This window comes from Microcaecilia unicolor, chromosome 6, assembly GCF_901765095.1.
Source record: "Microcaecilia unicolor chromosome 6, aMicUni1.1, whole genome shotgun sequence".
Lineage (NCBI taxonomy): Eukaryota > Metazoa > Chordata > Amphibia > Gymnophiona > Siphonopidae > Microcaecilia > Microcaecilia unicolor.
Window position 1 is genome coordinate 121,328,950 of NC_044036.1, and position 27,541 is coordinate 121,356,490.

General features: G+C 43.0%; 1 long non-coding RNA gene across 1 annotated transcript in view; it reads right to left on the reverse strand.

Annotated features, from left to right (window-relative positions):
* The window catches only part of LOC115472310, a 59,051-nt gene that overhangs the window by 18,576 nt on the left and 12,934 nt on the right, over nucleotides 1-27,541 (reverse strand). The window contains exon 2 of the long non-coding RNA XR_003942501.1: nucleotides 425-478. This is a non-coding gene — a long non-coding RNA (uncharacterized LOC115472310). The remainder of the gene's footprint in view (nucleotides 1-424; nucleotides 479-27,541) is intronic.

The window sequence follows — 27,541 nt, forward strand, 5'->3', positions numbered from 1 at the left end:
GGGGTGGTGGGGACTGTCTGCTCTGGGTGCAGGCAGCAAGGGGGTGCACGGAGCAGTCGTGCGGCTGTTGGCTCCACCGGTTCCCTGCCCCCTCTGTTACTTCCTATTCTGGGGCAGGGGGTTGGTGGAACCGACAGGTGCATGACTGCTCTGTGCAGCCCCAGGTGGTGAGGATTATGCACCTCAGAGGGGGAGGTGGGTGATGCGCTTCAGGAGGTGATGCACCCGGGGGGGCATAAAGGCAACCTGCCATGGGTGGCAATTTCTTTACACCCTTAATAGATAGAAAAACAAAAAGTGAATTGTGACACATTCTTCTGTCTCTAATTTTAGAAATAAAATTTACATGATCTATCATATAGCTTGGACATTCAATATTCAGAATTTTGTATAAAAAACAGAAGAATTTAAACCTAATCCTCACCTCAACAGACAACCAGTGCAATTCAATGAGATATAAACAGACTTTCTCCTGCCTCTGTAAAGAAATAAAATCAATCTTATTGCAATGTTTTGAATTGTTTGCATATGCTAGATAACTTGTTTAGGTGCGCCCAAGTAGATAAGGTTGCAGTAATCCAACTTGGACAAAAGTAGCACCTTTACAACTAATCTAAACTGTTAAAATTTAAAAAAACTTTCTTATGCATCTTAAATTTCACATAAGGAAGAAAACACTCTTAAGAGTTTTAATTTGGGAATCAAGAGAGATTTTGGTCGACATAAACCCCTAGTATCTTTATTACAGGGGATACTTAGTTTGATCTACTAGTTTATGGTCCACTGAAGGGTCAGGATTATTGTCAAGAAGTTATCAGTATTTAACATCAGATGATATTGTAACATCCAAGAGCTGATTAATGTTAAACTTCTATTAACAGTTGATGAAATCAAAGTTATAAATGAATCTATTGGAATCAAAACAGTGATCATCAGCATAACTGTATCTAGTGTAACCTTCTTTGGTTAACCAACCCCAGAGAGTGTTAAAAAAACCCATTAAATAGTGTAGATAATAATTTATTTAGGTTTTGCTCACACCTTTTTCAGTAGTAGCTCAAGGTGAGTTACATTCAGGTACTCTGGATATTTCTCTGTCCTACAAGGGCTCACAATCTAAGTTTGTACTTGAAGCAATGGAGGGTTAAGTGACTTGCCCAAGATTACAAGTAGCAGCAGTGGGATTTGAACTGACCATCTCTGGATTGCAAGACTGGTGTGAAAACCACTAGGCCACTTCTCCATACCCCAAGGATTTGTTCAGCTATTTGATAACTGCTCTTTTTGTTTCACTCTGTAAGACCTAGGGGCCCTTTTACTAAGCCGTGTAGGTGCCTACATGCGTCCAACGTTCGCCAGTTCAAAGTTACTACCCGGCTACGTGCATCCACTGTGCGTGCCAGAAAATATATTTTCTTTTCTGACGTGCGGCGAAAATCAGGCAGTAACTCTGACTTGACGCGCGAGGATGATTACTGTATGGTTAACGTGAGAGACCTTACCACTGAGTCAATGGGAAAAGCAGTCACAGAGGCAGGGCAGGCAATGTGGCAGACTGAAGAACAGTGCTGGAGGAAGGCTTCTGCTGGCAGGGCCTGGGGAATTCCGCCAGCCAAGGTATGTGGAATTGCGTTGGGAGGGCGGCAGCGGCGGCGATCCTGGGAAGGTGGCAGCGGTGGCAATCCTGGGGGGGGGGGGGGGCGGCAGCAGCGGCCTTGTCCCAGGCCCGGCTCAGTCTCTCGGGGACCCCCCTATATGTGGGCACAGTGGATTTAAGGTGAGTTTTGGAGGACTCACAGTTTCCACCACAAGTGTAACAGGTTGGAGGAGGTATGGGCCTGGGTCCACCAGTCTGCAGTGCACTGCACCCACCACTAGACTACTCCAGACTTTTTCAGCATATACAAGAGGGACGACATCTTGTACAAGCTGAAAAAGTCTTAAGTGAAGAGCTATTATAGACACTCTCTAAGACTGTTCATAATTGGTTATCTTGAAACAGTCACTACAAAACATGGTCCATTTCGGGACCCAAGACAGTGTTGCAGGATAAATTGAAACTTGTCTAATATTTTTTATATTATTGTGGTGAGGTGAAGCACGATTGGTTAAAATAAAAATACAGTGTGCAATTGAAACATGTAGCGGACATCTCAGAAGACCCGAGGATCTGTGACAGTCCTGTGAAGATATATGAGCACATTATGAAAAATTGTTTTATATTCCTATTTCAAGATTGATGTTACGCTTTTTTTGGTAAAGGATGCATGTTCTGTGGATCTAATTTTTTGTGATTGCCAGTATTTTTTCTTCAGAGCTTTATTCAATATTCCTCTCATTGATTATTTGGTTTGTCTTGTACAGGACAGCAGTGGCGTTCCGACCCTAGCTGACACCCGGGGCGGATCGCCGATGCGCCCCCCCACCGGGTGCAGCGCGACTTCCCCCCCCGGCGAAATGACCCCCCCAGGTGCACGCCGCTGGGGGGGGGGGGGGGGGTGCTGCGGTGTGCTCCTGTTGCCCTGTCTCCGAGAAAATTCGCATGTGTTCACTGCTCCCTCTGAGTCTGCCCCAGAGCAGGAAGTAACCTGTTCTGGGGCAGACTCAGAGGAAGCAGTGAACACATGTGAATTGTGAACTTTCTCGGACTGAGACAGGGCAACAGGCGCACGCCGCGGCACCCCCCCAGCGGCGTGCACCCGGGGCGGACCGCCCCCACTGCCCCCCCCCCCCGTACGCCACTGCAGGTCAGTCATATTAGATATCCTCATGGAATTAAGATAAGCATAGCATCCAGAAAAGGTTACTAAGAACACAGAATACAAAAAATCTTGCTGAGTCAGACTAAGGTCCATTGAACCCAACATCTTGTCTCTGATAGTACCCAGCAGATCCCAAAAAGTAGATCAAAATTTTTTATAGATCCTTTAGCCAAGATAAACAATGGCTCTCCCAAATCTACCTGGCTAATAATGTTTTAAGGGCTTTTCCTCCAGGAACTTGTCCAAACTTCCTTTGAACCCCACTATGTTATTCGCCTTGACCCTTTCCTCCAACAACAAAATCCACAGTTTAATTATGCGCTGGATGAAAAAATATTTTGTTAATGTGGAATGGTGTTTTGTGGGTTTCAGTGTGACATTCAGCATGGTGACTATACATGTATTTCTTCAAATGTTGCTGATGTGCCTTGTCCTTATCCTGTTTCCCACACTATTATATATTTTGGCTACATGGTTGGCTTTGTCAAAGGTTCAGATTTCTGCTATCTTTCTTTTCTCTATTCCTGTTTCTTGTCTGGGCCACTCCCTGCATCTGTCTACTTCTGTCCCCTTTAACCATAATGTTTAGGATGCGCATTACATTTGATTATGGAGTACTGAAGTTCATGTTATGTTACTGCCACATAATATACTGCTTGTCTGTCTGCAGAACTGGAGAACCAGTGCATGAAGAGGATGAGGACGAGCAGACTTTCCCAGTAGTACTAGCAATCAGAAAGACATGAAGAACTGTACTAGAGCTCGTCCTCTGCATTCATTCATGAGCTAAATTTTCATTTGCTTTGTTGGTTTTGCTGTTCATTTTAAATAAAGGTTTATTCTGTTGCTATATTTAGTGGGGGGAAATTATCAACATGGGCTACCGTTGTGTTATTTTACTATTAACCCCAGTTATTAGTAAGTAGGTCTCATTGCATAAAACAGCATGTCTTAATGGTAGCCCACATTGATAACTCTACTCTTTAGGTGGTTATTTTAGAAGCTCTATATGTAATTACCACGTGGAACTACCAGCATTTACATAAGAACATAAGAATAGCCATACTAGGTTAGACCAATGGTCCATCTAGCCCAGTATCCTGCTTCCAACAGTGGCCAATCCAAGTCACAAGTACCTGGCAGAAACCCAATTAGTAGCAACATTCTATATAGAACCCCAAAGAATACCAACATTGATTCTAGAATCCTAAAGAGTAACAGGATTCCATGCAGAATCTCAAAGAGTAGCAACATTCCATGCTACCAATCCTAGGGCAAGCAGTGGCTTCTCCATGTCCATCTCAATAACAGACTATGGAATTTTCCTCCAGGAACTTGTCCAAACCTTTTTTAAACCCAAATACACTAACTGCTGTTACCACATCCTCTGGCAGCGAGTTCCAGAGCTTACTTATTTTTTGAGTGAAAACATATTTCCTCCTGTTTGTTTTACACATGATTATCACATACACAGGTAAAAACCAATTTCAGAAAGCTGCTATTTAAACATGGAAGGCCTCACTGGACTACACTCTATTTATAGTGCCGAAAAAACCCGCACTTAGCGCTATTCTATAAACCTCATCTAAAGTTAGGCACGGGCCCCCCACCTGGCAGTAGCTTACTGATCGCTCGGTCTGTCTCCCGCTCCTGTGTGTCCGGTTATCGCATTACCCCTGCTCTGGTGGCCGCAGGTCCTTCTTCCTACAGTGTTCCCTCCCGCCTATGTGGAAATAGGAAGTACTTCACATAGTAGGCGGGACCTGGCTGGCAGAGCAGGGTTAATGTGATAACCCAGCACACAGGAGCAGGAGACCAATCCAGCCTTCTGCCTGCCACCGGAAGCCTGAAGAAAGCGGCTTTTCTATTACCAGCACTGGGCCCCTCTTAGAGGTTGGGCCCAGGGGAATCTTGCCCCTCCTGCCCCACTTCTCAGCAGCCCTGCAAACACCAGATATCTCATATTAGTTCCCCAATAATTTTCTTTCTACTATTTAGTTACGTATATCTCTAACTTTGGACCAAAGGTCAACTAATCTTTAGGAATAAGAATGTCTTCACTTGTTAATAATGGTATTTCATGTGTAGTTTGAAAGAAGAGTGAGAATATATTTTCACAGATATACTTCTCAACTACTCTGACCATAGGAGCCAACTTTTCAAAATTATTGGGGGTGCTAAGCCCAGTGGAAATAACCCCTCCCTGGACACATACAAGGAATTTTCTCAATATTGGGGGTGCCCAAGCACCGGCTCCTATGACTCTGACACCTACCATATATTTACAGCGGGGGCCCTTTTAATAAAGTACATTCAGCAGTTAGCATGGGAATCAATAATCAAACTTGCCGAGAATAATGGATGGAGCAGGATTTGAACACTGATTTTGCTGGTTCCCAGTCCATTGCTTAACTACTAGGTCACCCTTTCCTGCAGGATATACAAACTTAATGATCAGTAAAATGGAATACAATTGAAGGAGTGTTACATTGAATTCAGTCATTTGAACACCACTGCTTTCTGTGATGTCCCCTGCAGCATGTGTTGATTACCTCTGAAAAATGTAGCTGGTTCATGAAGGCTGAATGAGCCTTATTGGGGCGAGGGAGCCCTGATAATGGCAGGGGTTCTTTCCTCCACTCATCCAAATACAAATGAGAGTTGGCACTCCTTCACTAGCAGTCAGTCTGGTTTACATAAGTAATGCCACACTGGGAAAAAAACAAGCGTCCATCGAGCCCAGCATCCTGTCCACGACAGCGGCCAATCCAGGCCAAGGGCACCTGGCAAGCTTCCCAAATGTACAAACATTCTATACATGCTGTTCCTGGAATTGTGGATTTTTCCCAAGTCCATTTAGTAGCGGTTTATGGACTTGTCCTTTAGGAAACCGTTGAACCCCTTTTTAAACTCTGCCAAGCTAACCGCCTTCACCACGTTCTCCGGCAACGAATTCCAGAGTTAAATTATGCATTGGGTGAAGAAACTTTTTCTCAGATTTGTTTTAAATTTACTACACTGTAGTTTCATCGCATGCCCCCTAGTCCTAGTATTTTTGGAAAGCGTGAACAGACGCTTCACATCCACCTGTTCCACTCCACTCATTATTTTATATACCTCTATCATGTCTCCCCTCAGCCTTCTCTTCTCCAAGCTGAAAAGCCCTAGCCTCCTTAGTCTTTCTTCATAGGGAAGTTGTCCTTTCCCCGCTGTCATCTCCTTATAAGTGTGGGCACCATCCAGTGCTCCTAATTTCAACTGTGAGTGCCGAACCCAGCACAAAATTTCACCATCAAGTGACCTAATAAAATATGAATAGCAATAATAATGTATAAATATAAATCAACCTTGCCCTTATTCTTCCGGCCAAAATAGACACACCTATTCAAACATACACTCACTCAAAACATCCATAAATAGCTAAAGAGTAGGAATAATCTATACCCTCAAATTGTAATCCCCATATTCAATACTATAGTACTCAACATAATATCTGATATCTCTGTTGTGATATATACTGTTAGGTGTCACATATACAATATGTTCCTGTACATTAAATATCAGATACAGTTATTAACTGCTAAGTTCAAATGTACTAAAAATGTGCTAAAGATAAATACTCTGTAGCTAAACACAATACTATTACAAATGCTAAAGGTATTTCTGAATAAGGCGCACTTATCTTAAGGCTGTCGGGTGCGTGCACTACACCCGGCAGCCAACTTGTTTCTCACGCAGGATCTTTCAAAAGAAGACTCCAAATTCCAATCTTCTAATGCTAGTGGAATACGTATAAAGTCCAACTCTGCAGGGTTTCGAAGATGTCTTCATCATGGACCCGGATTCAATCTGCATCAAAAGTAACTGCGCCACTAAACCCTGACAGCTTTAAGATAAGTGACACCTAACAATATATCACAACAGTATATCACAACAGAGATATCAGATATTATGTTGAGTACTATAGTATTGAATATGGAGATTACAATTTGAGAGTACAGATTATTCCTACTCTTTCGCTATTTATGGATGTTTTGAGTGAGTGTATGTTTGAATAGGTGTGTCTATTTTGGCCAGAAGGATAAGGGCAAGGTTGATTTATATTTATACATCATTATTGCTATTGCTATTCATATTTTATTAGGTCACTTGATGTTGACATTTTGTGCTGGGTTTGGCACTCACAGTTGAAATTAGGAGCACTGGATAGTACCCACACTTATTATCAGGAGATTTTCAGTGATTAAGAAACTTATCCACCCTCTAGGCAGTGCTACATGGTGGCATGCCACTTGGGTGAGTTATTACTCTGAGAATTTCTCCTGTCACCATTTAATTATCAGCACTTTCTCTTATCCTTCTGGATTTTTTTCATATCCTGGTTCCATTGTGTTTTTATTTATTATCTACCAGTGGTATCATTTGGGGATTATACAGTATTTTATGGGTAAAGGGCCAGATTCTATATATGGCACCTAAAAAATCCTCACGGAACTAAGCATAGTCCATAAAATTTAGGTGCGGTATATAGAATACGCTTAGTCGATACTGTAGTGCCTAAATAGTTTACTATTTGGGGACTACTGTTTGTGAGCATAGCTGTGCTCGCGCTGGTATTAATACTGCTAGAAACACATTGTATTATCTTTTGTTCAGTTTTCACATTGTATTATTTGTTGTTAATTTTTCTTTCTGTTTATGATTAGGGACTCACTGTCATAGGACTTATTATTAACCTTTATTTTCTTATTAGCTATAATATTACTGTTATTAGAAAGGAACTGTATTATTTTTGTCTAAGATAACTATTAATATGTATACCATCTATTGGATTTCCCTTATTCGTACTTTTACTTCTATCAGCATACATGTCTTCAATCTCCAGGACTTTTTTGGCGATAATAACTTAGATTGCCAAGACGTGAATAGGTACTATGTTCTGGGAAGATATCCGGTCAAGACCACAATAAAGTTAAATTTAACTGATGAGATAGTCATATTGTAACAAAGGGTTAAAGGAAAAAAATACTTTTGTTTTTTTAACTTACCTGGGGGCTCTGGAGGGTCCCCGGTAGCTAGAGAGGCAGGAGAGGCTGATTTGAGGGGGGAGTGCGGGCTGACTGTGATCATTTTAGTTGTGGCCGGGATGCAAGGTGATCATTGGAGCCGCTTAGGCTGTTTCGTGGAGGTGCCGTGGGGACCGGAGCACTAGTGGAGAGGGCGTTCGAGGAGAGAGGAAGAGCGCTGGAGAAGAGATGCGCTAGGGGAAACAGCGCTGTTTTTGTTTTTTTGCCGGTTTCGGGACTGAGGGGAAGTGGAGGAGAAGAGCTGCAGGAGGCAGCACTGATGATGGCCTGGGGACGGATGGGCACGTTCCCGGGCATGGGCAGGATGAACTGGGGTTCCCAGTTTCTTCGGGGCTGGTGTCAGCTGCCAGTGGTGTTCCTGGAGTTGGGGGCATCGTTTTGGGTGGGCCGGAGTGTCTCTGGGCCTGGCGAAGTGGCCCGGGTGATTCAGGGGTTGGCGGGTTGGGCCGAATTTGGGGGGTGACGGCGATCCGGGAAGACTTGGGGCCGATGGCGGCTGCCGGGGTGCTGGGGAGGCAGCAAAGAAGTTCCTGTGGTCCGGGGATTTACCCGGCGTGTTTGGGGTCATATTTGGGCCGATTTCGGGGGAAGATTGTGGCTTGAGCGTCCTCCGCAACCGCACGGGACGCCGACAACAAACCGGGCCCAGGGAGGAGGAGAGGAAAATGGCCGGCGATGAGGAAATAGACATGCGTGCGAGTGCATGAGGCGGCAAGCCTCATGCACGAATCGGGAACGCGCGCCGACTGGAGCTCTGGCGAGGCCTAGAAGCCTGGGCCTCGATTTTTAACCGGAGCTCCAGGAAATCGGCCATTTTTGGGCGGATTTTATTTTTGTTTCCGTTTTTGAAACCGGAGCAGCGAGAACGGAACCAGTGGCAGGCGTTATGAGAGGAGAAAATCAGGAAATCAGGTAAGGGGTTTTTAACCCAAAATTTTAATTAGTTTATTTTTAACTTGTATAAGTTGCATTTTTTTTATTTTTAAGAATTCAGGGGTTAAAGTTTTTCAAATTATTTTTGCATATTTGGGTTCGGGGAATTTTTGGGGATTTTTCAGGCGGGTTAGTTTTTGAATTTTAATATTTTTAGGGGGTCTTTTGGAGGGGGTCTGTTTTAAAGGGGGTAATTAAGGGTTAAATTTTTTTATTCGACGTAGCAGGTAGAGAGGGAGCTAATTGAATTTTTGATAAACATTTTAATTAGTTTCGGGGTTTTAGGGGTGAAAATTTGGGGGCGGGTATTAAAAATGGTTAAATTTGAAAAATAAATTCATAAGTCAGGTGCAGGGGTAGTGCTTTGTGGTGGGTGTAAATTTGGGACACTTTGGTGGAAAATTTGGGTTTAAATTCTGATTTTTTGTAATTTTCCATTATAGTCTATGGGGAAAATAAAAGTAAAATAGGGTTACAGTTGGGCTTAGCAGAATTCCGAATGTTACTCGAAAAAAATGGAATTCTGAAAATGCATTGGAGAGCGGAATTCTAAGTTGGTGTTCCGTTTCCTGGGCGACGGAGTGCTGGCTGTGGTCAGAAGAGGCTGAAGACAGAGGTTGTGTGTTTTGAGTGCTGGCAGAGTTTAGAGAAAAAGCGAAGGAGTTGAAAGAAAATTTAAGCAATAAAGTTGGGAAAGTGAGTAAGTGTAAGGGTGTGTGAAGGGTAAGTGAGGGAAGCAAGGAAATTGTTGATAATTAATAAAAGTGTCTGTAAAGGTGTGTTTTAAAAGTGTTGGGAAGATTGAATGAGGGTTAACTTACCTGAAAGGGGGGAAATAAGAGTGAAGGAAGGCTGGGACTGCATGATAGTGAGTGGGTTCCTGTGAATTTTGGTGTGCCTCCTCTATAGATAGGGAAGCAGTAAAACAGCATAGGCTTTAAAGAAATAGGGTAAATTTAATTCTGTTTCATTTCAGTGTAATTGGCCACAGTATTGATGTTTTAAAGTTAATGTCATCCAGAATAGGGAATCTCTTTTGGAGTTTAGGGAGTGAGGGTTTTATTCTCATTTAAGTTCTTTAAGGAGAGGTTTAGGGTGAAGACCAACTGAAAGAGACCAATTACAGAGGAAGATCCAGAGTTGGAAGCAGTACCAGGGCCCCAACGCAAGAAAGGCTACCCGACACATCAGAGAAAAGGAAATCTACTGACGCTAAGTGACTTTGTGGGACACAGGGTCAGGGTCCTGAGGGCTTAAGTGAACAGGGAGACCTGAAAAGTAAGAAAAAATACTTACCTGATTCTGCCTGGAGGGTAAAAGAGACGATATCTGCAAAAGATAGGAATATAACACAAAGAATCAAATTCTTACATTTCTGAAGAATCTAAAAACTTCAAGTTTAATAAACATTACAATACTGGGGAAAGTGTTAAGAGAATAAAAGTGGGTAATACTTATCTGATGGAGTGGGATTGGATGAAGTGTGTAAGGGAATCTGTTAAAACACAAAGGGAAAATTAAGTGGGAATTGTTACAATTTTAACTGGTCTATATTTATTTAGTTCATGCAAAGAAAAGTTTACAAAGAAAGAATATTGTGTTATTCTTAATATCTGTTGTAGTACCAAAGACTGAGTTTCATTATTAAAAGTTTTATAGATTAGAAATCAAATTTTGTGTGACTCCATTTTATATCCTCAAATAAGGGGAAAATCCTGAACCTAGTTTTAAATTCCTCTCTGGCTTTTAGAAAGCCAGAGACGTGGTTAGTTTGATGTTGCCCTCTTCCCCACACCAGAGAGCTGAGTTTCTGGGAGCACTGCCACAACTATTGAGAACCTGCGAACCAGAGCTTAGTAAGTATCATCCATCCTGCTCCGGTGTGAGGGAGGAGTATAGCTACAATATTAAAATTGGATGTTTGTAATATAGCCAATTGTGGATCTTTAGACTGGCAACGATGGTATTGTCAATATCATGTTTATTTGTGTACTTATATTGAAATGAGTCATCATGCATCCCCTTGTTTTAATTGGGCTAATGTATGGTGGTATACTAGATCCAACCATCCTACAGAAAAACACCAATTGGCTTGGAATAATCCCTTACATCATAATATAACCTTTATCCGACAACCAGTAGACTGTATAAATTGTGAAGAGAAGAAATGTAACCACGTACTTATTACCTTTAAAGGGGCATATGAAGGGATTAATTGCACCTTCGGTATTGGAATGGAAGCCACCAACACGGATCCTGTTGGTCGCTTTCATGTGATGGTCACTTACCCTCAAATATCCAATACTGTTTCACTTAATCCCTTACTACCTCAAATTTCAGAAGCAAAGATTCCCATTGAGCTCCTCAATGTAACCAGCCTTAGGGAAACTTTTGTTCTTGAGACTGGTTTCGGTGAAGCTAACGTGTGGCTAGATTGGATTCGGTATACTATCCGGAGTTTAAACGTATCTGATTGTTATGTTTATTCTGCTTCTCGCCCTGAGCCTCAGGCAGTCCCTTTTGCCTTAAATTTTGTAAATGATTACAATGGAACCACGTGCATGTTAAAACTGCTTCAGGGTTCCAGTAAAACTATCAAACCACACTGCCTTTCCCTCAGTCTACTGTTCCCCGACTTACTCAAGGGAGTGAAAACACCCCTGGTATTCAGATCACCAGTCCCTGGGACAATGTTTGGGATCTGTCTAACCCGAGAAAAAAAAAATCATGAATCCTTACTTAATTGGTAATCTTTCACTATGTAACTGTAACTTAACCTCTACCATTGACCTTGACTTTTCTGACTTTTTCAGTCCTCAGGCGGACATATAGTGGTATTGTGGAACAAAAACCTTATACTCAATGCTGCCCACCAACTAGCAAGGCAAATGTGGTCTCGTCTAATTAGTGATTCCACTTAGGAACCCAATCAGTTGATAATCCAGTTCTTTCTAGAAAGAAGCTTGAAATCCCTTGTTCCTTTGATGAGAGAATTTATATTGACTCTATAGGTGTACCAAGGGGGGTGCCAGATGAATTCAAGGCCCGCAACCAAATTGCTGCAGGTTTTGAAACCTCTTTGTTTTGGTGGTCCTCTATTAACGAAAACATTGATTGGATTAATTAAATTTATTATAATCATAGCGCTTCATTACTTATACTCGAGACTACTACTACTACTTAACATTTCTAGAGCGCTACTAGGGTTACGCAGCGCTGTACAATTTAACAAAGAGAGACAGTCCCTGCTTAAAGAGCTTACAATCTAATAGACAAGTGAACGGTCGGTCCGATAGGGGCAGTCAAATTGGGGCAGTCTGGATTCACTGAACGGTAAGGGTTAGGTGCCGAACGCAGCATTGAAGAGGTGGGCTTTAAGCAAAGACTTGAAGACGGGGAGGGAGGGGGCTTGGCGTAAGGGCTCAGGAAGGTTGTTCCAAGCATAGGGTGAGGCAAGGCAGAATGAGCGGAGCCTGGAGTTGGCGGTGGTGGAGAAGGGTACCGAGAGGAGGGATTTATCCTGTGAACGGAGGTTACGGGCGGGAACATAAGGGGAGATGAGGGTAGAAAGCTAGTGAGGGGCAGCAGACTGAGTGCATTTGTAGGTAAGAAGGAGAAGCTTGAATTGAAATGAATTGAGACGCAGTTAAAAGTGTTGCTGCTCAATTAGATGCCACATGAACTTGCTGAGAATTCTGGTATAGACACCACCTGGACTGGGTGGATGAACAATATTTTTGGGAAATGGAAAACTTTCATAGTATCTAGTTTAACCACAATGATAATTGTTATTGTTGTATTTGTACTTCTTGGCTCTTGTATAATACCTTGCATTAGGAGTTTAGTGCAACAATTAATTGAAACTGCTTTAAGTAAGAAAGAACCTATAGGACATAAATATGTTCTATATGAAAGACTACATATTAACGCAGAGATTTAAAATGTTGAAGATAATGTTTAAATATTTTGTGATTTCTTTTATTCTGCATCATTATCCTTCTCTAGGATTATTCAAATGGGGAGGCATTATAAGTAACATAAGGCCCGGGGAAGGTTAAAGAAAGGCAATATATATCTCACTATAACCACCTTGTCTTGTTACACATAAACCCCATACCTGTCATATATAGCCTATAGAGTTGGCATGAATTGTGACTCACACCTACTCCCTAACCTTAACAATGTGACTAAGATTTAGACACTTATGCAGGAAACTGAAATCGCCCTTTAGTGCTCATGAGGTCGTATGGCAATGACGGGTCAGACAGGAACGGGATTCTCATCCTGCTAAGGGAATCTGAGTGGCCTGCAACCTAAGCCAGCCTGTGTCTGGAGCACTAACACAGAATATGTAGAATAAGTTAACGAAATAAAGGCGAGACACAGGTCCGAGGTGCAGGACTAGGTTGTGGTTTATGTTTTCTGTAACACCAGGGTCACAAACCTAAACGAACTCCTTGCTTTCAAGGCATTCAAGGGGGGAGATGTAGAATTATGAGCACAGTCATGCACTATGGAATGGGTTAAAAGGCCAGAGATTGATAAGTCTGTATGACTCTGGAATCTATCAGAGATTGACGAGCCTGCAGGACTCTAGAATTTATGATCTCTGGAATTTATGGTCTATTATGATACCCTTACAGGCAAGCATGCCTTGGGAAAGAAACATGTAAACAAAATGGTCCAAACAGGTTTAGGAAAGCAGATGGTGAGAACCAGATAATAATCTGTGAGAAGGATGATTTTCAGAGAAAAAGCCATGTAAATCATTGCCTGAAACCAACGATATAAGCAGTAGTTTCAGAATGGTATTTCAGAGATGCAGACAGTGAACATCTTTTCATGTAACTGTATTGATTTCTCATGAGAAACTATTGTATTTGTATTTGGTAAGCAAATAAAACTGACTTTCTCATATGCATGTAGCTTTGGTTTCTTTTACCCCTCCCAGTTGAGAATGGCTGGTTCATGCTAATTTGGGAAGGGATACAAGCAGCCTAAAAACAAAATCTACATGCATGCATTTATACCAGTAAAAACCTGTTGTAAATCCATGCACGTAGATTTAGGCACACTTACCCGTATTCTGTAATTACGCACAGAAATTTTGGAATGCCCACGAAATACCCATAAACACGCTCCTTTTAAGCTATGTTCATTTATTTTGAACTGCACGCTTTCCAATTTAGGTGCAGTTCTTTATAGAATACGCTTAGCGATTTCCATGCATAAATTGTAATTATTGCCAATTAGTGCTTGTTATTGATTGTTAAGTGCTGTTAACAATGCTGATTGGCTTGTTAAGCTAATTAAGTTAGGCACGTAGCTCCATGTGGAATCTAGGCACCATATATAGAATCTGGGGGAATGTGTCCTCTATAATGAAGTCCTTTGATATTCATGCTCTAGGGAGTTTATGTGACACGGTTTTGAATAATGAAGAGGTTTGGAGTGAGTTTTCCAGGGTGAATAGTGAGCAAGTAAAAACTATAGTACATAAGGTGAGATCGGGTTCTGTTTTTGATCTATGTCATGCCTCTGTTGCTAAAGCTTTAGGCAATGTGACAATTGAATTTATGACTTACCTAGTTAATAAATCTTTGGCAGAAGGTATGTTACCTGCATTTTCTTCTTGCTAGAAGGTGAGTTATGGACCGGAACTGTTGCTTTTGATCATTTTGTTGTTTTAATAAGAGTTTGTTTTGTACCTGTTGTTTATGTATTTTGTCATCTGCTCAGAATTGAGGGCTACAAATTTTATAAATAAATAAATTACCCAGAGCAGTAATTATAAGGAAAGAAAACATTTTTTTATGCCTATGATGTATTTATCTTTAAATCCTTACCACTGTTAATGTTTAGCGGAATTGGGTTCTGAGGTTTTTTCCTCCCTCTCTGTTTATTTAGTTGCTCTTAATAAGTATTTTTGACAATGTGATATTCATTAACCTGTTTGTTTTTGACCTGAGAGAGTGTGTAATTAGCAATTTGGAATAGTTGCCAGGCCTGAGTTTTAGAATTCAGAAACATAATTTTTATCTGTTACAGAAGAAAATTGTGGCTTAAACAAAGAAAAAAGATCTACCAGTTTTCTGCTTCTTTTTCTCAGACCAACAGCAACAAACCTGGAATTTTTAATACAATGTTTTGTATTTAAATGTTGAATTTCAATGGAATGTGATTATGTAGAGCTGCCTGGACATTAACACAAATGTTTTTATGGTATGTACCACAGTAACTGAATTATGTGGGTTAGCTCATGGGACTCAACATGACAGGGACCTGAGCCAAGGAAGTGCCATCAGAGAAACACATTTGGTAGAATGCAGTATACACCCAGCAAAGGAAATAACAATGCATACTCTCCAGAGTGAGTACGCCCAGCTTGTGTGTATAGTGGGCGTGGACTGAACACGGGTGACCTAGCTGGTTTTAGTGGTTGGTCGTTGCGCACTTATTGTGGGTCAAAGACCCCAGCTGGCTGGTGGCGTGCCCAGGCGCAGGAGTTAAAGGAGCAGGGCTCAGGTGCTCCCCAGAAGTACTGATGTTAATATTTTATTAAGCTGCTGCCTTGTTTTCCCACAACTGGTAAATGTTATCACCTGTAATCAATAAAGTTAGTGGTTGTGATTCTGATCTGTACTACTTCTTGTGTCATGTTGTTTGGAAGTGTGAATACAGTCAAGCTCATTTTCAAAGCACTTAGCCTCCCAAAGTTCCATAGAAACCTATGGAACTTAGCCTCCCAAAGTGCTTTGAAAATGTGCCCGAGTGTTCCCTTGACATGCGTGCTGTCTGTCTACATTATAGAATTCACCCCTTAAAGTACAGTAGGCAATCTCCAGTCCCCACAGAGCTTAAAATCTAAGGGTCCCTTTTACTAAGCAGTGCAAAAAGGTGACCAGCGCTATCACTAGCGTGTGCATTTCACTCACATTGGGGCCACTTTTAGTGCGGCTGTAAAATGGCCATATTTCCTACTTCCTCAATTAATGGTTATGCGGTAATTTCCCAATTAGCCCATGGCCATTAGCACGGAAGCCTTACTAATGCCTATTTTCTAGGCGGAAAGGGCTCCCATGCTAACAACGCACTAATCAGTTAGCACACGACAATATAGCTGCACTAACTGATTAGCAGTGGACATGTCTACTCTCTGCACTCACATATGCCCTCAGCACTAAAAAATAAAAAGTATTTTTTTAGCACGTGCACCGATCTGAAAACTACGATGGGATACCTGAGCGTGCACCGCGGTAGTGCTTTTTAGCCTGCAGTAGCATGTGTTAGTGCATACTGCAGCTTAGTAAAAGGGTCACTAACCAGCTCATTTTCGAAAGTGATTGCTGGCCATCTTCCTACACAAATCGGGAGATGGCCGGCGATCTCGCAAAAGCAGCCAAATCGGTATAATCGAAAGCCGCTATTTTGACACCATCGCTGCTTTCCCGTCACAGAGCCAGTGAAAGTTCAAGGAGGCGTGTTGGCAGTGATGCGAAGGCGGGACATGGATTACAAAATGGCCGACTTTAGCCCATAATAGAAAAAAAAACCCCGGCGATGAAGAGCATTTGGCCGCTTTTACTTGGTCCCTTTTTTTTCAGGTCCAAGCTTCAAAAAGGTGGCCGAATTGACCACATGACCACTGGAAGGAATCGGGGATGACCTCCCCGTACTCCCCAGTGGTCACCAACCCCCTCCCAGCATAAAAAACACGTTACAAATACTTTTTTACCAGCCTCTATGCCAGCCTCAAATGCCCTACCCACCTCCATGACAGCAGAATGTGTTCTGTCCTCCGACAGCCTTTGCCTGCTTGTGATGTGGCTCTGGGGTGAGTGTGGCACTTTTCTGTTATTTGCACTGCAGAGTCACATCAGCAATGCATTGTGGTGGGTATAGGTATTGGTAGTTGGTAGGCTCTGCTTTTCTCCCTGCTTACTGGGTCAGAATGTGCCCCGTTTTGTTTCCTGTTGTAGTCCATGCGGTAGTGGCCATTTTTGTAAGACAGTTTTAGATCCCTTTCCTGTGTTACCCACGTCAGAGAACGTAGTTCTTACCTTGAATGTTGCTGAAAGAGGGCATTGTACACCATTGTGCCAGCTCTGACCTACTGCTAATCTTAGTACCAGGGGACTCTTTGTCAGTGGGGCACAACCTCTGATCTGCAGTTAACTGTGAGTAAATGTGGTTATTTCAAGAAAGGACTTTTTCAGAGAGATTAGTCTTCAGGTGTGAACTGCTGTGCCAAAGTTATACAGCAGCAGTAAGTCCTAGAGGCTGTATGCAGGTCCCTGGAGCAGTTTTAGTGGGTGCAGTACATTTGTGGGTAGTGGTTTTTTGGGGGGGGAGGGTTGGGGGGGGCTCAGCTCCCAAAGTAAGGGAGCTATGCACGTGGGAGCTTTTCTGAAGTCCACCGCAGTGACCCCTAGGGAGCCCGGTTGGTGTCCTGGCATGTCAGGGGGGCCAGTGCACTAAAAATGCTGGCTCCTTCCACGGCCAAATGCCTTGAATTTGGCCGGGGTTTAAGAAGGCCGACATAACTTTCCATTATCGCTAAAAAACGAAGCCGGCCATCTCAAACCCCGGCCAAATTCAAGGCATTTGGCTGGCCGGAACCGTATTATCGAAACAAAAGATGGCTGGCCATCTTTTTCGAAAATACGGGTCTGGCCAGCTGTTTGTGGCACTGCCAAAATACATCGCCGGCCATGTATTTTACCGGCGCCGTTCGATTATTCCCCTCTATGTCTACAGCTAAGACAATGGAGGATTAAGTGGGCATTTTACAAAGGTGCACTAACATTTTTAGCGCAGGCTAAAAATAAGCGTGCACTAAACGCTAGAGACGTCCATATATTCCTATGGCCGTCTCTAGCATTTAGCATGCACTAAAAATGCTACCGCACCTTTGTAAAAGACCCCCTAAGTACCTTGCCCAAGATCATAAGCAGCAGCACTAGATTTTGAACCTGCTTGCCATGGTTTTCAACCTGTTGCTGTAACCATTAGCAGTGGCGTACCAAGGGCGGGGCGGTGGGGGCGGTCTGCCCTGGGTGCACGCTGCTGGAGGGGTGCAGAGAGCAGCCGCGCCTGACGGCTCCGCTGGTTCCCTGCTCCCTCTGCCCCGGAACAGGTTACTTCCTGTTCCGGGGCAGAGGGAGCCAGCGTAGCCGCGCGGCTGCTCCCAACACCCCTCCAGCAGCGTGTGTTGATGCAGGGTATGTTGATGCGCCGGGGTAGGGGGTGTTGATACTGCGGGGGGGGGGGGGGGTGTTGTGCTGCACCTGGGGGGGGGTGCGCAGCGGCGATCCACCCCGGGTGGCAGCCGACCTAGGAACGCCACTGACCATTAGGTTATTCTTTCCAGCAGGGATTGTACTTCATAGTGGTTAAGATAATTTCCTAAGAGGCCCTTTTACTAAAGCTTAGCACACACTATGGAATTAGTGCACACCAAGGGCCAGTTTCTGTAAATGGTTTCTAAAATCTCGATGAGTCCAAAAAAAGCGCTTACGCTATTCTATATAACATGCCTAAAGTTAGGCATGGTGTACAGAATAGCGCATAGGGCCGGGGAATGCACAGGAAGTATTTTTTCACGGAGAGAGTAGTGGATGCTTGGAATGCCCTCCCACGGGAGGTGGTGGAAAAGAAAATGGTAACAGAATTCAAACATGCGTGGGATAAACATAAAAGAATCCTGTTAAGAAGGAATGGATCCTCAGGTGCTTAGCCGAGATTGGGTGGCAGAGCCGGTGGTGGGAGGCGGAGCTGGTGGTTGGGAGGCGGGGATAGTGCTGGGCAGACTTATACGGTCTGTGCCAGAGCCGGTGGTGGGAGGTGGGATTGGTGGTTGGGAGGCGGGGATAGTGCTGGGCAGACTTATACGGTCTGTGCCAGAGCTGGTGGTGGGAAGCGGGGCTGGTGGTTGGGAGGCAGGGATAGTGCTGGCAGACTTATACAGTCTGTGCCCTGAAGAGGACAGGTACAAATCAAGGTAGGGTATACACAAAAAGTAACACATATGAGTTTATCTTGTTGGGCAGACTGGATGGACCATGCAGTTCTTTTTCTGCCGTCATCTACTATGTTACTACTACTGAAAACCTGGTGTAAATACCCGCGTTCCTCCGAATTCTATAACAAGTTTGAGAAATACCCCTCAACACACCCACACTCCTCCCATGGTTGTGCTCCCTTTTTAGCTACACATTAGGATTTATGTGTGCATCTTTTTAGAATACGCCTAAAAAGAAACGCACGTAAATTCCAAATATTGGCTTGTTAATTAAGTAGCGCATGTAAATTGGGCACATGCCTAATTTAACGCGCGCCACTCACCACACCTTATATAGAATCCAGGGGTAAATGCTAAGAAGCCCATTTTATACCTATAAAGCTTTAGTAAAAGGGCCCCTAAGAAAGGTCTTGTCCTAATTATATTGGCTGGGAAGGTGTGCCGAACACCCTGTGTACAATTCCAGAGCCATGTTTTGCCCCGCAATATCCATCTGTCCTCACTGTTTGTCTGGCAACTAAATTGTAAGCTCCTGGGAGATCGATTTTCTCTTCTGTATGTTTGCACAGTGCTATATAAATGTTTTTAGCCCTTTAGTGTTGCAGTGCCATTTTTTTGCCATCACTACAAGGGTCTTCCAGAGGGGGCAGATTGAAATATTGGATGGGTTCCTGAAGAAGGGGAGTTGTCCTCAAAACAGAGCTCTGTAGAACCCTGCTCACTTACAGATATACCTTTGGATGATTACCACATAAAGCTACTGATATGGTTATATCTACCTTGAAACCTAGGAGGTAGCAACCATTTTGATTTTACATTTGTTCTGTACTTGATATACTGCCTTTCTGTAGATACAGTCAAAGCAGTTTACAGATACTAGTTTTGCTGGTACTTTTCTGACCCTAATGGGCTCACAATCTAAGGTTATTTGTACCTGAGGCAATAGAGGGTTAACTGACTTTCCCAGTGTCACAAGGAGCTGCAGTAGGAATCAAACCCAGTCCCCCAGGATTTCAACCCACTGCCCCAACCGTTAGGCATCAGTGGGAATTGAACCCAGTTCCCCAGATCCGAAACCCACTACACCAACCATTTATGTTTGCAACTAGCTGTGGACCCAAGGAATTTGCATAAAATTGTTAAATTATATTATTTTATATTATATCATTTTGAAGCATGTGTCACTTTAATCACTATGGAGGGATCCCGATGATGATGTACTTTGAGCAGACCTTGAAAGATTATGGTCAGGCTCTGTTGTGTTGAGTCAAATGGCACATTAATGAGATTGTAGTGTGTTAGATGACTCAAATTATACACAGAGGGTTCCCTCCTTCACATTAATAAATTTAAAAAAATATTTTAAAAATGTATAAGTTTCTTCAGACTGTTCATGTTCCCCTGGCCCTCAACATATTGTGCCCTGGGGAAATTCTTTTGAAGTCATTAGTAGTAGCTAAAAGCATGCATAACAATATAATAGCAATATGCAACCCTCACAGTAATCTTGGAACTCTAAGGGCCCCTTTTACTAAGCTGCGTAGGTACCTACACGCACCCAACGTGCGCCAAAATGGAGTTACCGCCCAACTACTGCATGGCTCTTGTGGTAATTTCATTTTTGGTACGCGTCCAATGCGCACATCTGAAAAATGTTTTTTATTTTCTGGCACGCATAGCGGACATGCACCAAGTGGCATCTGACACGCGTAGGTCATTACCGCCCAAATTCTTTACCGCTAGGTCTATGGCTGGCGGTAAGGTCTCAGACCCAAAATGGGCACACGGCAATTTTGATTTTGCCGCACGTCCATTTTCGGGGAAGAAAAAGAGGGCCTGTTTACAGGTGCACTGAAAAATGATTCTGTGTGCGCCCAAAACCCACGCCTACAGTACCGCAAGCAATTTTTCAGCGCACCTTTGTAAAAGGCCCCCTATATGAGGGGATGGGATTTTGGATTTAGCTCATGCCTTTTCCTGGGTAGACATTTGAGGTGAGTTACATTTAAGTACAGTAGCTATTTTCCTGTCTCTGGAGAGATTACACTCTAAGCTTGTAGTGAGACAATAAAGGGTTATGTAACTTGCTTAAGAAGAGAACAAGGAACCACAGCAGGATTTGAACCAGGTTTTTCTGGTTCTTAGTGCATTGCTCTAACCTTTAGGCCACTCCTCAGCTATAGTTTTAGAGATAATATCTTTCACTTGGCCTTGACAATACCTGACATATCCATTTCCAGGGACACTGGCACCCCTCAACCCCATCACCTGCTTAGATACTGACTCCCCATTAACCCTGCCACTTCTCTTACCCTGCCAGCCTCTGCCAATTACCCGATCATACAGATCATTCCTCTCACTTCCACTGTGCATTCTTAAGTGACATTTCCCTCCCTTTGCCCTTTGGCCTCACTTTATTAATTTTAATTGCTACGTGGCTGGGATATTGCTTGTTTCCTACAAGTTTCTGCTGTGCTGTGCTTTACCTCCTACCCCTTACTCTGTCTTTGTGAATATCTTCCCTGTTTTGGCAGAGTGCAAAATGCTGAACTGTAGACAATAGCTAATGTGATGATGCATTTACATTATTTTCATGTTCTTAATGCATTTTCTTTACAGTTCTGGTGGCAAAACTGAGAAAATGCACTGTGTGTTTTAGTAATAAGTGATATTAGAAAGATAGCTTACTACAAAAAACTTACACATCATAATAGGTGGTGGATTCTAACTCACTTTTATTGGAATCTGGTTTCTATGGTTGTTCACTTAAATATATGGAAATAAAAGGCAGCTAACAGCTTCCACTTATATTCAGACCTATTATGTTTGTGACAAGCTTCATCAGGGCTGTGCAAAGCTAAGAAAGCTGCTAAACATTCAAGGGGTTACATTAACTATTTTGTCCACACAGTTCCTGGACAATTTCGATTAAAAATGCTGACTTCTTACAGACAATGTTGTATTTTTGATATTTTAATATTGAAAATTTAAAAAGATGAATGAATGGATTCCTTAGACTCTGGGAAGCAGGGACGATTCCTTGGGTATAAAGCATAAGGCTGGTTCCCACAGAGTAAGAATTTTGTGTTATGTAATTATTTCAGTAATACTTAGGTCCATGGTCACAGCAGTGTGCAAAACAGCAGATCAACTAGTTCTAGGAAGATAAGCATGAGATACCTGGCAATGTTTTCCTCAACACTCTATGTGAACCTAAAAATGATTTCATTTTCATACCTCTTTACAGTAAACTTTTCTGTTCATACAGGAAGACCCTTTTGCTGTAAAGAGGCTAGGAATACAGAAACTGTACATACTATGGATTTGCCTCACTACTTTACCATGCTATATGTTACAGAACTTAGTAGTATTTCGCCCACAAATCATATTGAAGCACAATTGTGGACACAGGAAGTAGCATTGTATTCTAAACATTAGTAAATGTAAGAGTGATAAGAGAAATAGCAATTAAAAAAACAACAAGGAAAGACATTTTTTCTGCATGCTTTGCCTATGTCAAATGTTATGCTTGAAACAGGATGTTTTTTAAACAGGATGCACAATTTTCAAAGCAATGTGGAGTCTGCAACCAGGGCTGCCAAGAGACTGAGACGGGCCCGGTCGGGACCACTGCTGCGGGGCCTGGGGCAGAATCGTCATCGCCGCCACCGCCACCACCCCCAAGGGTCATCATCACCGCTGCCCCCATCCTTCCTGCCTGCCCACCCGAAGTACCTTGGCTGGCACCGCCAGCTGCAGGCAGCGCGGCTCCTTCCACTGCCCAGCATTGCCAGCCCCTGCAGCTGCTTTCCTCAGGTCGCACATGCTCGGTCTCAAAACTGAGCATTCGTGGCCTGAGGGCCCAGCAGCTGTTAGGTAGGCAATGCAAGGGGGCCCAGCACTGGAGTTTTCTCTCTCCTGCTCCTGTCAGGACACGATCACCCGGGTCCTGTCAGGAGCAGGAGAGAGAGAGAGAGACCCCTGAGCCGGGCCCCCCCTGGAAGGCCAGACCCGGGGAATTTTGCCACCCCCCCCCCTGCCCTCCCCTCGGCGGCTATGTCTACAACTAGAAAGTGTTTTTTAAAACAGGATGCACAATTTTCAAAGCAACGTGGAGTCTGCAACTATAAGTGTTACCCACATAAACTGGCTGTCTGAAAGTTGGTCAAACAGCAAATAGGAAAACACCTCTACAAAAGTCCAAGGTCAGCGAAAAAAGTAGAGAATGTGACACGAGCTGCAGCACTGGGAGTGTACAACAAGAAAACCAATGCAGAAGAAATCCAGGACAGCACTTTTATTAACACCAACAGTGACCCACATGGGGCCGTGTTTCAGCGGCACGAACTGCCTGCCTCAGGGGTCAAACGCACACTGATTGGTGAGATAAAAATATGGTGCATGTTTTGAAAAGGTCCTGGTACAGACAAACACTACAATAAGAAACATTTTGGCGCCAAAAGACGCTATGGTTTCAAATTTGCATGCTTTTACTGGAATTTGAGGGAGCGGGCATAAAGTGAAAATCCTTGCACTGCTTTTAGTCATAGCTACAGATGAGCCCGGAGACCAACTGCAGCTCTCCTACTGCAACAGTACAGGGGAACTGGAGAAAGAGAAAGGTGAGATCCTGGGGAAGAGGAGGGGGATGTTGGACCATTCTATGGGGATGAAAGAGGTAGGGAAATGCTGGAGAGGACCAAGGAGATGTTGGACTGCATGGGGGAAGAAGAAGAGAGAGGGAAATGCTGAATTATGGAGTGGAGGATAGAGGAAAATAGGGCCAGGGAGATGCTGAATTGCAGAGGGGATGGAGAAGAGAGAAAAGGGAGATGCTGGATGGTGGGGCGGAGGAGGACAGAAGACAGGACGATTTTTGACTGAAGGGGGAAGGAGCAGAGAGAGAGAGGGAGAGTGGAGAGACATTGGACCACTTGGGGGGAACAGAGGAAGAGAGAGGGGCTGGTTGATGTTGGGCTATATGGGGGAAGGGGGAGACACAGGAAATACTGGACAACTAGGGGTGAGACAGCAAGGTGTTGGGCTATCGGGTGGAGGGGAACTGAATTTTGGTGGGGCAGAAGGACACAGGATTGAGGGGAGTAAGAAGAAAACTGGAAGACAATAAAGGTAGAAGTTATCAATTGGAATATGTCAGCTTTGGGAAATGTACGCCTCTAACATACAAGTGGAAATGCACTAATACTGCTTTCTGAGAAGCCCTGAGAGAAGAGTACATTTGGCCCTCAGTCATGATTGCAATGGACTCAGATAAAAACTCTAAAAACTGACAATAAGTTTTGATTTGCACCTTGTTTTCTGATTGTTTTATTTTTCCAGTTGGGTTGGTCCGGGGCTCTCTACTACTTTTTCTTTTTGATTCTCTCTTAAGTCTTTTTTCAGGATCTTATTTCTATTTTGTTTCATCATTCTCCCTGTCTTCTTACCTTCCTTACCTTCATCTCTTATATTGATCTTTCTGTTTCATCTTTTTCCTGCCTTTTTATCTAGCTATAGCAAGATTTCATTCCTCCTTCTTCCCCTTCTAGGCTCTGGTCTCCCTTTTCACCTTTCAGCTATTTGCCAGATTTCTATTTTCTACTCTTGTCTCCCTAGTCCTCTCATTTTCCACCTCTGTATCATTTCTTTCCCAGTTTCCTATTCTCCCCAACTGTCATCCACTTTCTAGTACAAATATGGGCACGTACCCAATTTGCACACACAATGTAATTGATTAATGAGCTAAAAAGTGCCAATAATTGGCTTAACAACCAATTATTGGCACTAATTATATTTTTATGTTAAATATTTTATTCAGTTATCAACAACCTTTTCAGCATACAAGGTTACAAATATTCAAACATTAATGCACAACAATAAACAATGACCAATACAACCAAATTTTTATTATATAACATCCCCACCCCTCCTCCCATCCCATACCTCACTTAATCCTTATTCAAAAAGTGTGCTAAAATGCACTTCAGATAATAGCAGAAGGTTCAGCTGTGATCACTCAACCCTCTAACTACTTCCCAAATTCCACCGCTCCCAAACAGATAGTTTTCAATCATGTTCAAGATCGTCATTTATGACACATCCAAGTTATTGAAAATAACAGGATGGATTCTCAAGGGCAAGACACCCGCAAGGGCAGACTTATACTGTCTGTGCCAGAACCGGTGGTGGGAGGCGGGGCTGGTGGTTGGGAGGCGGGGATAGTGCTGGGCAGACTTGTACGGTCTGTGCCCTGAAAATTACAGTTACAAATCAAGGTAAGATATACACAAAAACTAGCACATATGAGTTTGTCTTGTTGGGCAGACTGGATAGACCGTGCAGGTCTTTTTCTGCCGTCATCTACTATGTTACATAAGGATCCCATATTTCAAAAATCTCTTGTTAGCTGGCCGGCCCTATAGGACTGCAGTCATCTTTTCCATACGAAGCAGCTCAAACATCTGGTTTTGCCACTGAGACACAGTGGGCAGCATGGGCGTAGTTTGACTGTTTCATTTGGGGGGGACAAAGGATGGGGTGGAGCATGTTAGCATATTCATTTGCATATATATATATGCAAATGAATATGCTAATATGGAGGAAGGAAGGGAAAAAGAGCTGGCTTTTTGGGGGGATAACCATAATGAATATGTATGAGATATCAAGCCAGCTCTTTCTCCCTCCCTTCCTTCTTTCCTCCTTACCCAGCACTCCCTTCATCTTGTAAGGCACTGCCTACCCAACAAAAACAGTGTTAGAGACATTGAATATCACAATTGTTGGATGTATTTTCTTTTAAGGATTTTGTGCAAGCTGATTTGCCCTCCAAAATATTTATTGGCAAGGTTGCACTATTGAGAACCATTTACAGAATTAGTAAAGAAAGAGAAAAGGCAGGCAAGTGGTTTCATAAGATAGCCTTTAGGTCCTGCATTGTACAAAATAATATGGGGAGGTGCTCAGAAGTCACATGTTCATAGACCCCTCATCTAAAAAAAAACAAAATCAGCCAACAGCCTCCTAAAACACTTATTTCTAACCAGTGGGCACTATCCATAGTCATTCCCTTGTTTGCCAGCAACTAGAAAAATCATTCATCATCTTGGATATTAGGGAGGGGATCGCTTCACATTACCTGATATGCTTATTGCTCTGGTCTGTGAAAACACTACCATTGTAGTTGTTGATGTTCAAACTTATTGAAAGAATCATGGGTTGATCAGCTTGCTAAATTGATTATTGCTAATGCACCTATTTTACCAAATTTGGAGCCATACTGTGTCAATATAGGAATAATATTAAATTGAATTTAAACTCATGATACAAAATACCACCCAAAATAGGAGAATATCCAAAGCCAAGAACTTGGAGATACTTCCCCCAAAAAGCTGTCTGATTTCATTATGTACATCTTTTGTACCTCACTCATAATTGTTACAGAAATCAGTTTGATTTTTTAAAAATAAAATACCCTCCATAAACATAAGAGTTTGTCATTTTAGGCACCTTAAAATTCCTCTTCATCTTTCAGCCATACATTCAGAAAATTATACTTTAGGATAAATATTACAGCTCATATCTAACACAGTGAATTCTACTTTAAACTTCAAGTTCCGCCATGAGCGTTCAGTGCGATTTACAATTAAAATCAACAATTTCCAGTTAAGAGTCTTTGCAGCAGGAAATCTGCTAAACAGAAGATGCTTTTCCTGGGAAACTGTCTATTTAGCAGCTTACAACACATCCAGCATTCAAACGAGTAAGAACCGCAGCATGGCGATTAAATAGAAGTATTAGCTATAGTTATGCAACTTTATGCTATTTATACACACAAGGTTCAAATGGGGTAGGTGAGGGGGGGGGGGGTCACAGGTTTGCTTGCTTTATTTTGAGTGAATGGCGACAGCTGCGCGGGGAAGTGGAAAAAAAAATGAGATTTACCAAATGACGTCTTCTTTCTTCTGTGGACTCAGGACGCTCAGGCTCAGTCACTTCACTTCCACTACGGACAAGGCTTGCAGCGGCGAACTAGCACCAGTAAAAGCACCAACAGGCAGGCTCGACTTCGTCCTTCGCTTCCCTGCCCTCTCAGCGTCCTGCCCGAAAGGAAATGACATCAGAGGAAGGCGGGACACAGAGAGGGCAGGGAAGCGAAGGACGGAGTCTAGCCTGCCTGTTTGTTGGTGCTTTTACTGCGACTTCGGGTGAAATGAAAGTCATAAGTCGTAAGTCGTTTCGTTTGGGGGGGCACTGCCCCCCCTCACCCCCCAGTCTAAGCCCATGGTGGGCAGAGCTGTATCAATCACTGCAACAATATATAACACTTTGCCATCAAACAGGCTTTACATAAAAGGAGTACCGAGAAAGCCACTGGCACTAATTATATTTAATTGGAACATGTACATGTAAGTTTAGGTGTGGGATCCTTGCCTAAATTTTGCACAAAAATTCAGAAAAGGGAGCATGGAAATGGGAGGGTCATGGACAGAATGGGAGGGTTCCTAAAATTAACACGTGTACTTATAGAATAAGGGGGAAATGTGCCTAATTTAGGCAGGAAGATTTCCATCATGTTTCAATTGGTGTAAATGACCGCACCTAAATTTAGAAGCAATTCCTGGGCGTAAGTTCTATTCTATTCTATAACTGTGTCTAACTTTAAGCATGGCTTATAGAATGGCACTTTTTTGGCTCCGATTTGTTTGTCACCATATATAGAATTCGCCCCACAATGTATA